The 11083-nt window shown below is 59.7% G+C and overlaps 1 long non-coding RNA gene across 1 annotated transcript; it reads right to left on the reverse strand.

The window, feature by feature from the left end:
* Positions 1-1931: 1931 nt before the first annotated feature.
* On the reverse strand, positions 1932-7122 carry LOC123809678. Its single transcript, XR_006784055.1, has 3 exons — positions 6456-7122; positions 4393-4946; positions 1932-3710 (listed from the first exon to the last, which is right to left on the reverse strand). It is a non-coding gene; the product is annotated as an uncharacterized LOC123809678 (long non-coding RNA).
* Between the last annotated feature and the right edge of the window lie 3961 nt (positions 7123-11083).

Consider the following 11083-nt stretch of genomic DNA (forward strand, 5'->3'; position numbering starts at 1 on the left):
CCCTGCACACTGCCTGGCGCTCCGCAGGTGCGCCCTGGCTGCAGGTGAGTTGAAAGTGGAACTGAATTTGCTCACAACAGGAGAGGCAGGACCACCCTGGAACAGTCTGTCTGTCTGCCCCCGCCCCCTTTCTTCCCCTTACCTTGTACAAACAGTGTTCCTCGGAATCCAGGCAGGGCAGTAATTCGGTCTGGCCATGGTCCATGGGTTGTAGAGGTTCCCAGGATGTGTTCACAGTTGTTGCTGTTCTGAGGTCCATAGAATTTCGGGCCTAGAATGTGGGAGTTGAACTCGAAAGGTCACGTAGTCTTGCTCTGACCGGGGGCCTCGGTGGGTTGGAGCGCTGTCCTGCCACGCCAGGGTTGTGGGTTCAGTCCCCCGCACAAGTCAGGGCACAAACAGGACTCAACCAGTGACGGCACCAGTGAGTGGAACCACCAACCAGTGCTCCCCTCTCTCTCTCTCTGCCCCTTCCCCGCCCCCATCCTCTCTCTCTGTCTCTAAAATACATTTTTTTAAAGAAAGGAAGGTCATCTAGTCTTTTCAAGCCACCCCCTCTTGCAGACGCGAACCGGGTCTAGGAGACACTGGTTTATCGAGGTGCGGCGGCGGCCGCCGCAGCCAGTCTCGCCCACACTCACCCTCGGCGCAGGCCCAGAGCCTTCGAGCCCTGGGCCTGAGGTGCGGGGGCAGGAGCCTGCGGCCTCCGCGCCCGCGTCCGGGAGGAAAGCTGCGGGCGTGCGCGGGCAGGGCCGCTCAGAAAGCGCAGGGACCTCCTCAGCGCGCCTCTGCCCTCTCCAAGGTCAGAAGGCCCCTGACAGCCGCCGAGCGACCGGCCCCCGGCGTCCACGCGTGCCCGGCACCAGTAAGTACCACCCAGTCCACCCCCCCACCGTCGAGGCCGAGTCACGCGTGCACGCGTTTCCCACGCGAGTGTCCGCGTCGCGGGGACGCGGCGAGCCTGCGAGGCCCCTCCCTCGCTGGGACCCACGGCGCGGGAAGCAGCTCGACCATCTGTGAGCCGTGCTCGCCGCGGCCACCGGGGCGGGGGCGGGCGAGCAGGACACCCGGGTTTGCTTCTGGTTCGTTTCTTCGTCCAGAAAAGCAAACCGAGGAAGAACCGAAGCAAACGTCACAAAACGCATTTATTCTGTGTGTGTGTGTGTGTGTGTGTGTGTGTGTGTGTGCGCGCGCGCGCGCGTAGAGGGGGTGGGGGGTGGTACCTGGGTGCGGGCTGTATCCTCCTCTGTGGTTGCCTGGAGGTCGGAGGGTTTTGGTCCTAAGGGCGCTTCGGCCGGAACTATTTTATGTTCCTTCTGGGCCCCAGTGCGGGGGCGCCCAGGGCCGCCCTCGGGTTCGGAGCCGGGGCAGAAGGAGCCCAGAAACGCCCGCTCCTCTCAGTTGCAGCGCGGTGTGGGGGCGGGCGGGCCGCCGGTGGGAGGGGGCCAGCAGCCGGGCTGGCAGAGCCGCGTGAGGGGCCGCGTCTGGGAGACCAGGCGCCGCTCCCCGTCGCCCCCCGGTGGACGCGCAGGAACAGCACGTCACTGTCCCCGAGACGGCGTGCGAGGGTCACACGGAGCAGCCGCGAGGTCCCGTGGAGGGACCAGCGCGGGGGGGTCACAGAGCACCTGCATGGCCGGCCTGAGCCCCTCGGAGGTCAGAGAGAGACAGGGCCCGACCTCGGGCCCTCGGCAGGCAGCTCGCTCTGGACTTCAGCCGGCTGCTGTCCTCCACGGCCCCTGGTATTCGGAGACCCTGCTCAGGCAGAACATTCCACAGCTGGAGCTTATCTCCCAGGCGCCCGTGGGGCCAGCCCTCTCTGTGGAATGTGCAGGCACCGGGTGCGGAATGTGCAGGCCAGCCACGTCTGCCTTTGCCAAACACTTGTGACTCTCAGGTGCCCACCCACCTGCAGCCTTCAGAGTGTTTGCAGAGACGGGGCGGCCGGGGAGCCTGCTCCTCACCGCACACCTGGGGAGGCGGAGTCCGGAGGGACCGCCAGAGATACGGCGCATGTCTCCAGGCCTTTCAGAAACCGGTGCACCGCCAACCGGCGTGCCCGCAGTCACCCCGCCGGCCAGCGGGTGGCAGGGGACTCGGGTCCGGCTGTCCTGAATCGAACTCTGCGCCAAATTTGCTTCGGTTCTTCCCAGACAGGCCTGCGCCCTCAGAACGCTTGAGGATCTCTCGGCATTCCCAAGGCCCAGGGCCCAGCCCGGAGTCCAGGCCAGTGTCTGGGGGCAGGACGCGGGCATCAGTAGTGTTCGGTGGGAAGCCGTGTTTGGGCACCACTGTATACATCCCCAGCACTCAGAGTGGTCCAAGGACCAACACAGGAGCCCCAGGAATCCGCCCCGTGAGACCTTGGCCAGACCTGCTCAGGCGGCCGCCTCCGCCTTCCCCAGGATCCCCCAGGTGAGTCCAGCGCGCCCGAGCTGGAGGAGTTATTCACCGAAAACACGCCCCTCTGCTCCGAGGTGAAGGAAAACACAGCCCGGCACGGTTTTGTCAAGGGGCTTGTCGAAAAGGGCCGTAGCTGCGGCTGCCACGTGGCAGCCTGTATCTCCCACGGAGTTAATGTCACATTGCCGCCGTGAGGCAGTTTCCGGGGCTTTCTGACGCCTGTGTTTCCCCGCGACGACCGTCCAGTCCCTCGCTGCTGCACAGACTTGACTTCCAAAGGCCGCAGAGAAGCCGCCCCAAACCCCTGTCCGTCCGTTTCTCTCGCACCGCGGATGGCACCGGCCCTGTGCACTCCCGAGCACGTCACACGGCGCGTGGCGTCGGGGTTGGGGTGGGGGCTAGAAACCCACCCGTGCGCGGGAGGCGTCGGGGCCGGCCGGGAGCCACCAGCAGACACCCACCCACACAGCCGCAGGGCGGAGCAGAATGAGTCACGGAAGGAGGGTGCTCAGGTGGAGTGCCCGCGTCGGAGGCGGGAGAGGTCACTTCCTGCTGCCAGGTCGTCAGGAGGGGCCGGGGCGGAGGGAAGCCGACGGTCCTCGAGGGGCTGTGCCCCGCCATCCCCACACTCCCCTGGTGTGGCCCCTGGCGTCAGGTGGGGGCTGCTGCGTCTCAGTCAGGAGGCCTGGTGGGGACGGTCAGCGGCCCGGCCTGGTGGAGGCGGGAGGGGACACGTGTGCCCAGGGGAAGCCGCAGGTTGAAGGCCGAACTGCGGAGAAGCCTGCAGGACACTGGGAAACACAGGCTCAGAAGCTACCAGGACGCTCTTTCACTTTTCCTTTAAAAAACCTTTTCTTTTATTTCTCCGTTTTAGAGAGGGGAAGGGAGAGAGAGAAACACTGATCTGCTGTCCCACTCACTGATGCATTCATTGGTTGATTCTGGCATGGGCCCTGACCGGGGATCGAACCTGCAACCCTGGTGTATGGGAACAACGCTCTAACCAACTGAGCGACCCGGCCACAGGGCTCGCTCTCGTTTTTCCTGGTGTTGGTTTCATCCTCTCTTGCGTGAAACTGACCTCCTCCATGTGGTGGACACGAGGCTGCAGAAATCCCTGGTGTTTGTTGACATCCCGCACCTCCCGGCACCCGAGAGCGAATTCCTGGATTCCCGGAGACCTGCGTCTGCCCCAGCACACTGCGGGCGGGGAGGACGCGGAGCCAGGGGGAGCGGAAACCAGATCGGCCTTGAACTGGTCACTTTTGAAGCGTGGGGGCTTCTTATGCTGTTGTGTCTGCTTTCATCTGTGTTGGAAATTTCGTATAAATTAAAGAAAAAACTGCGCCCGAACACGTGACACCGGCCTGTCACGGGCTTATGTCTGGGTCACGCAACAGTGACACGGGGGGGATGTAAGGACTCGGCGGTTCCAGCGAGAACCTCCCGACCGGGACAGTGGGGTGCGGAGGACAAGCTCTGTTCAGAAAAGAGGGGACCCTGCGTGGCAAGGCTCCACTCCCTGCTCCCCCCACCCTCTCTCTCTCTCTCTCTCCTGGGCTCCAGCCCTGCTCCGGGGGCGGCCACTCAGGCCCCACGGGGTGTCCCACTGCCGCTCCAGGTCGGTTCTCCCGGGCCGCACTCAGGCCCCGCCCCCTGGTTTAACACCCCCTCTGACTTCTCCGGCGGGCGCTCTCCCGCGGGAAGGGCGCCTCCGATGCCACCCCCCCCCGAACCTGGGTTCAACCGCGTCGTACCCCCGTGCCCACCGCAACGAGTGCGTGTCCTGCTGCGTTTCAAAGCCGCAGCACAGACTCGGCCCCCTCGACTCGAAGGGGCCCCCAACTCCACCTGCTGGAGACCAGACTTGGACGTGATCCGCCCCCACGGAGGGGAACCCTCCCAGGACACCCCCATTGTATTTCTGGAGAGGGTCGGCTCCTCGGACGGCCCCCCGAGGCCTGCCCTCTGCAGCTCCCACCCGCTCACCCGCACTCCGTTCCTGAGCCCCCTGAGGGGCCTCCCCATCCGGCTTGTGCTGCGGGCTCTCCCGCCCGCCCGACTCCACACCAGCACCGCGGAGTGCCGGGGAAGGCAGGGCGGGGCGGCCGAGCCTGTGCGCCTGCCGGGGCCTGTCTCCGACGCTGGATGGGCGCTCCTGGCTGCGCGCAACGCCCAGGCGTGGTCGGGTCGGGGCCCCGCCAGGTGGGGCGTGAGTCAGAGGCATCGGGAGCCGGTTGAGGACACTGCACCTTGTGTGACATGGCCCAGTTTTTCTCGCGGGTGCGCAGCACCTGCTAAGAACACGTAAGAGCACATCAGGCCGGGGCCTGGCAGGGCGGGAGGTTCTCGCCGGGACGGGCTGCAGAGTGGACGCCCGCTCCAAGTCCTTCCCGTCCAGCCGTGTCGTCTCAGCACCACTCCTTGGGCCTCCTGCTCCTCGAATACTTAGGCATCCAAAGTGGATTTGTTCCGACTTCCCTGTCTACAGTCTCCGAATTTGTGGGTTTATTCTGTTTCATTGTATTTCATTGTTTTATTTTCTATAGAAAGAGAAAGAGGGGAGAGAAACATCAATGTGTTGTTCCACTTATTGGTGCATTAGTAACTGAGTCTTACATATGCCCTGACCAGGGGTTGAACACGCAGCCTTGGTTGGATCAGGTTGACGCTGTGGGGAGATACACACACACACACACACACTTTTTATTTTTTTTAAGATTTTAATTGTTTTTAGAGAGGGGGAAGGGAATAAGAGAGGGAGGGAAACATCAATGTGCAAGAGATACATCAGTTGGTTGCCTCTTGCACTCCCCCAGCTGGGGACCTGGCCTGCAACCCAGGCATGTGCCCTGACTGGGAATTCAACTGGCAAGCTTCTGGTTTGCAGCCTGCACTCAATCCACGGAGCCACACCAGCCAGGGCAGATGTGTGTGTGTGTGTGTTTACTTATTTTTGAAAATTTCCTTATTTGACATGGCAAAGGACAAGATATTTTTCACATTATTTTCTGGATTCTATGTAGCTTGAAATGTGATAGGTTAGTGGTTCCTTTAGTGGAGGTTACATAAGAGAACCAAATAAGCTCTAAGACTTGAAAAAAAGGCATCTGAGGCACTATTTTCCAAATACAGGGGAGTTTCTAAGTCACCCACAGTTGGGACTCTGCTGTGACCATGAGGCACGCAGCAGCCAAGGCCAGGGGCCACGAGGGCGGAGGGGAGGGGGCCCGGTCCTCCAAGCCGCCTCTCAGCGAGTGTGTTACCCTTATTTATAGCATCTGGCACGCTCACAGCGCTCTTTAATCACCCCTCGTGGGCCGCCTCGCTCTGCGCCTTTCAACATACGTGGGAAACCGGATCTTGCAGACGGAGCGGCAGGGCACAGACCAGGGGCCCGTGACAGCGCCGGGCACTGAAGTCCAAGGTCACTCGGCCCGGTGGCGGTGGTGAAGCACTCACACCAAAGCCAAATCCTGCAGGATGAGCCCGTGCGGGTCCAGGGGACGCCGGGACACAGGGCTGACCACAGGCACAAAGGCGCTGTCTTTGGTTCCGGGTCCGCGGACTGGACTTGCCCAGTTAGACCAACACCTTTCCATCAGCCCCGGGCGTCTGCCGCCCTGAGCTGAGCTGGCTCGGGCCTTCTCCCTCCGTCCTCCCAGTGCGGCCGGGGCAGGGAAAGGAGGAGGGCTCTCTGGCTCCCAGGTGCCGAGTACAGAACCCCAGCACCTCTCCTGTTCCCCCAGCGCCGGAGCCCGGACTCGGACGGTGGAGGTTCTGACACAGAGTGCGTCTGTGTAGGGATGGGTCACATCTCCCTTCCGATGTGCAGCCCCTGTCGAAACACCGATCAACGCACAGCAGACAACTTGCTCAGTCTCAGGCCGTTTGGAACGCAGCTGTGCATCCAGACACATGTTCTGGGCCCCACACCCCCGCCCCCCCGCCCCGCCCTGCTCTGAGTCTGTGGCAGACTCCGTGTGGAAATGGGATCCTTGTGTCATTCCACGTCTGACTCACAGGGGACACGGCTGCCCTGCCCAACTCACCAGGATTTCTCTCTTTCGTTGTAAATCATCCGTCTCGTCCCCGAGTTGGCGTCTGGAAGTTATTAGAAGACAGATCTGGATGTGTTAGAGATGATTTTTGCAGCTGCCCATGGGACCGATGAGTGTTACATTGGGCCGTGGTTTTTTTCCCCTCAGATTTCATGCTGAACAGGATGCTTAGGTTTCGCTTTCTTTAGCTGGGTGAGTAATTTTAAAGAAGAAGACCTCGTTCTGAGACTCCCCTCCTGAAAGTCCGCGCGGGCAGGCCGGTTCCGTGCGTGTCACCGCTGCTCAGCAGAAGTTAACCTTCGGGAAGTGGCTCCGAGGAACCCGGGCGCTGACCCGGACCTCAGCGTCCCGGGCTCACCCCTCCACACCCTTCTCCCTCCACCTGCCCATCCACTCACCAGCTGGGGACCTGCAGTGTCCCTGCCTGGGGCCCCCCACTCTCCGTGGCCGCACCTCTCCTCTGTCATTTGCAGCTGACTTTGCAGGTGAAACTTGGAGCTGTTAATTCTTTATGGCCTCCTCTGGTCCCCTCCCAGATCTCCAGCTCCTTCTCACTGTGTCCTTCCCCTGCCTGCAGAACACCACGTCACCTCCACCTTGTCAAAGCAACACCATTCCCCCAAAACAAAATACAGTCATATTTCTCTCGGCTGTTCATCGAATTTCTCTAAACCGTGTTCTGCACCCAGGTAGGGAGTTGAATAGCATCCCTACTGATTGGAGGTATCAACTCTGTCATCTGAGAAATACGTACACACAGCTCGGGTTGGCTGGTCTTAGGCTGGTATTGGTGTTTTTTGGAGCATATATTTTATATTTGTTATTGTAAATGCCTGGGAACACACTATGGATGAGTCATTCGTATGCACTCTTTCAGTGTGCAGCTATCCAAAATTCTACAAAAACAAAAACAAAAAACAACCCTGGCGTAGTAGTTCCGTGGGTTAGAGTGTTGTCCTGATACACCAAGGTTGCAGGTTCGATCCCCAGTCAGGGCACATGCAAGAATCAACCAATGAATGCATCAGTGAGTGGAAGAACAAATCACTGTTTCTCTTCTCTCCTCAGTCTCTCTAAAATCAACAAACGAAAAAAAAATTCTGAAATTTTTAACACCCCTTAAAGTTGACGCCATGGGGTGGGGTTGTTTATTATCCTCTTAAAATGAGGTTTGTAAGCTCAGCATGTGAGGGGCTATTCCCACTTTCTACTTCAAAAAGTTACCTATGTAACCTAGTCTATTATCTGCTTGCCCATTTTTTAAACAAAGCAATTAGAAATGATAAAAATCCTGACTTCCAATCCCCCGGCAAATACGTTCTGAGTTCCTGTCGCTGAGGGCTGGGGCACAGTGTTGGGTGCTGGCGGTGTGGGGAAAACGGTGGACCCCGGCCCTGTTTGCACAGAGCCGGCCAGACCCGGGTCCCATGGTCGGTTTTGGGGACACCGGGCCTCAGGTTCCGAATCTGTGGATAGAGGACGCGGTGAGACCAGAGAGAAATGCAGAGTTGTGGACGTAATCGTGTGTGGGCGGGTGGGCCTGTGAAAACACATCGGTGGGCGGCCGTGTCTTATCTCCGGTCCTTATCTCCGCATGGCCCTCAGCATTTTGGGGCTCCCACAGCGCTCCCCAGCTGGGCTCCACCGCCCTCACGCACCACACCTTTGATAAGAGCCCTCGGGCTGGCACGGGTGCTGGGAAAAGTCACCAACAAAAGCTCCTGGTTGAATGGCAGGCCCCTCGCCCTGATGGACACTGGCATGGGCCCCCTGGAGTAGCCCGCACGGGCCAGTCACACCACTTGCCAAAGTGAGCGTCTCTTTTCCGTACATTTCAGAGGTTAGCTTCATGGGGAGCTCCTCCAAAGTCTGTCCCGCCTTCGGTCCTCATTTACTGACTTTCTCTGGGGGAGGAAGCAGGAGGTAGGCGTAACAGCTGTTTCACGGCCGCTCAACAACACATCCTTTGTCCTCATTGAGAAACGGGTGGGAACGAGGTAAGACCTCTTGCCTGTGAGTGCTGAGTCAGACAGGTATCCACCGCCTCAGAGGCTACAGGTAACAGGACACCCAACCACGGTGCCATCGAGGGACCCCTTTTTCTCACACAACGAATGAGAGGCCCAGACACGGGCGGAGCGGGGCCGCTCTCGGGCAACACCAGGAAGGGTCCGGACTCCTCTTTCTTCTTCGTCTTCAGCTCTGAACGTGACCCTTGCGGTTGCAAGGCGGCTGCTGCGGCTCTAGGAGCAAAGCCTGCCTCCCAACTAGGAACAAAGGGAAACGTTACAGACGAGTCTGGCCCCGTGCATCTTTCCAGAAGCTCCCCAACATTCTCTCCTTAGGGGTCACTGGCCGGAGCCGTGGCACGTGGCCGTCCTCACGGCGGGCACCGTGACTGGGAGCTTTGACGCCCGGAACAAAGCCGCAGCTGCGTCAGTGAGAAGGACAGGAGGGTGCCACTCCTTAGCCGGAGGACACGGAGGGACAGCTCACGCAGGGCGCTGCTGGCACTTGCGTGGGGCTGCCCTCCCTCTTCCCCGAGGCCCAAACCAGCAGGAACAGGCTTGGTCGCCTGTTGCAGGCACCGAGTCACTCCTTAATCATCCTTTAATTTATCCACTTAATGTACATCGACCGAGCCACTTCTCTCTGCCAGGCATGGGGTGGGGGGGCGGGGGTCCAGGGCAGACGGAAAACAGACGTGACCCTTGCCCTCTTCACAGAGCAGCTGGCCCACGTTAAAAAACAAACAGAAATGGACATTGAAACAGGGCAGTGCCCCCCTAGGTTGGTTCTACCCTCCGTCTGCACAGACTCAGTTTCCAAGTGCGAATGCCCGCCTCCGGCGGCCAGTGAACCATGGAGCCTTCTCCTCTGTGGCTGACCCGGTGCGACCTTTGTAAAGGGGGGTGGTTGTGAGGAACTCGGCATCAGGCCGCCCAGTACGGAAGACAAAGTTCAAGGTGTCAGGGGCCTGCATTAGGTAGTGGAGACCGATGTGAGTAGCTACTTGGAACGGGTTTAGTCACCAACTCCGGCTGGCTTGGCAGGACAGAGTCATTCTGAGGTGCAGACCGCCCGGTGGGCTTGTGGAGGGCAGCGGGGGGGGGGGTGCTGTCTCTCAGCCTGTGCACCCCCCACCTCGGCTCGGTGACAGACGCATGGCGAGTACCTAGAAAATACATTTGCTGATCCCCAAGTCCAAGTTCGCCCTTTCTCTACTAGAACGGGAGGAGGAGCCGCGCAGGAGTCCTTCTGGGCCAAGCGGACAGCTTGTGATCCTTGACCTCCCCGTGTTTTACAGGGCCGATCTATTCTTTCCGTGCTGCGTGGTCGAGCTTTCCCACCAACACGCCAAGGCCCGCTGGCGCGTTACTTGCGGACGTGTTAGAGGTGAGATCCGCGGGGCCCTGGGGAGGCGGAGCCTGGGGACAGCGCGTCAGCGCGTCACGAGCGTTGCCATGACTACCGGCATCCCCGGAGCGGAGGAACGGGCGCACAGCGCCAGGGTCTCGATCTGCACGCCAACCTGAGCCAACGCTCCTTCCTGGGGAATAACCGTCCTTCCCACCCATGTCCACGTGGCCTCCTCGGAGGACAGAAATGAATCATTGACATATTTATTTATTGGTCTTAAACTGTGACCCTTCACAAACCCTTCGTGGGATGGGGCAGGGTATAAATAAACGCATACCTGGCTTTTAAAAATTTCCTAACGGTGTTCACGCTGCCGTAGGCCATCGGAATAGCACACCTGCGTTCTCCATCAGGGGCACAGAGGACGCCTCCCTGAGACTCTGTCCACGAACTGCATGCTATTTGAGTCTGGTCAGGACAGGTGAGACGAGTGGCGTTTGGGGGAAAGGCTGAGGGGCGCGCCACACGCTCTTCCATCTCGGTTCCCGAAATCCTGTCCTTATCCTGGACCAGACCGGGATGGAACATGCGTGGCTCCCACCGTAGCTCCCACAGAAGCAGCACCACGGACCAGGGTTCTTTGTGGGGAGCTGACCTTTTCTTCTGTTAAGGCCCCGGGAGAAGTGTTCTGACTTTCCCCCGAGGAGACTGGAAGGTGATGGAGGGTAGGGACCATTCCACGCATCACCTTCGTGGCTCTCGCTACAGAGGGAGCTGTGGGCGTGAAACGCACCACGAATGTGTGCAGACCACGGGAAGTGAGCTGTGTGCAGACACACTTGTAGCAAGTTTTAGCCCCCCCTTTTCTTTAAAAAAAGGAAACCCAACCTTGAGAGGCGAAAAATTTGATTTTCGGTGAAACGTCATCGAGTAGGAATAACTTTAAAAGGCACTTGAGGACTATTTAGTCGGAACAGGGGCTTGCGGACCAGGTTCTCCTTTCACCACGTTTCTGGGGTCGTTCCGAAAACAATCTAAAGGTTATGCGAGTGAAGAAACGGTCTTTAAAAAGCAGGCCCTCGAGGTTCTTGAGATCAGGATGGGCAGATTCTCAGAGATGATGGGCGCTCAGAAACACTCCCGCGGAAGCCGCAGCGAAAGTCCATGCTTCTCAGCACGTCTGTGGGGGAGGGACAGCACCGGGCCCGGAGAGGCGGTTCTGCCAGCCGCCTCGTCCCCAGCCGGCCCTGCTGGCAGTC

The sequence above is a fragment of the Phyllostomus hastatus genome, unplaced genomic scaffold, assembly GCF_019186645.2.
Source record: "Phyllostomus hastatus isolate PE091 unplaced genomic scaffold, TTU_PhHast_1.1 phas_scaffold_555, whole genome shotgun sequence".
In the NCBI taxonomy this organism is placed as follows: Eukaryota; Metazoa; Chordata; class Mammalia; order Chiroptera; family Phyllostomidae; genus Phyllostomus; species Phyllostomus hastatus.